Here is a 1293-nt window from a genome sequence, read left to right on the forward strand (position 1 = left end):
CGGATGATAACTCAAGAAAGCTTACACCTAGGATCATGAAACTAAATAGGTACATTGATCATGACTCGCAGATGACCCCTATAGACGTTCAGGTTACTAGGTCAAAGGTCAAGGCCACTGTGACTTTACACAGTAAAATGGTTTCCGGATGATAACTCAAGAAAGCTAATACGCCTAGGATCATGAAACTTCATAGGTACATTGATCATGACTCGCAGATGACCCCTATTGATTTTTAGGTCACTTGGTCAAAGGTCAAGGTCACAGTGCCAAATACGTATTCACACAATGGCTGCCACTACAACTGACAGCCCATATGGGGGGCATGCATGTTTTACAAACAGCCCTTGTTATATTTTGAGATGATTCCTTACAAGAAAGATACTACTATTGTATTTGTTATAAATGTGTGAAAGGCTCTTAAAAAGGAACCAGAGATTATTAACCTTTACCACCAAACACTAACAGGATTTTACAGGTTTGTAGCTGACGACTTTATAAATAATTGTGATAAAAGGAGAAATTGCTCAAGATGAGCAATTTCTCCTTTTATCACAATTATTTCTTTCCTACCTTATCATTTCCTGCAGATTCCATTACAATTTAATTGTCGTCTGCAACCTCTTTCAAATTGGGAATGTCGAAAATGTGTCGTTTGGTAAAGGGTGAAGGCATTTTGATTCATATGGGTCTTGTGAATCTGTTTCAAATCAAATGCGTAGATTTGATCTTCAGCATCTAAAAAATGTGAAATAGAAAGAACAACAATATCTTTTGGAGAGATAAATGTACCTACGTTATAAGCAAAAGACCTGTGCAACAATTCCCAGGCTTTTTAGTCTGTTTAGTTAACAGGGTAGTAACTTTTTCCATATATAAAAATGCTCACCCTTCCAACTTTAAGTGCCCAGTGGGACGAGGGATATAAAGAGAAAGTCACATGCTTGAGTACATTTCAACCCATGCGCATTGCACTTTTTTTCGCATAAAAAAACCAGTGGAGGTCGATACAGGCCAGACAATGGGCCTCTTGTTTCCTGTTCGCCCAACGTATGTGCATGGTGTTCATGTATGCCGATACAGGCTATAGGCACTGGTGATTGCAGGTGTGTCATGTATGCGGGACAGGCTATAGCACTGGTGATTGCAGGTGTGTCATGTATGCGGGGGACAGGCTATAGCACTGATTATTGCAGATGCTGTTCATGTGTATGTTGGGACAGGCTATAGCGCTGGTGATTGCAGGTGTATCATGTTTATGCTGGACAGGCTATAGCACTGGTGATTGCAGAT

Source organism: Dreissena polymorpha, chromosome 1 (genome assembly GCF_020536995.1).
Source record: "Dreissena polymorpha isolate Duluth1 chromosome 1, UMN_Dpol_1.0, whole genome shotgun sequence".
Taxonomy (NCBI): domain Eukaryota; kingdom Metazoa; phylum Mollusca; class Bivalvia; order Myida; family Dreissenidae; genus Dreissena; species Dreissena polymorpha.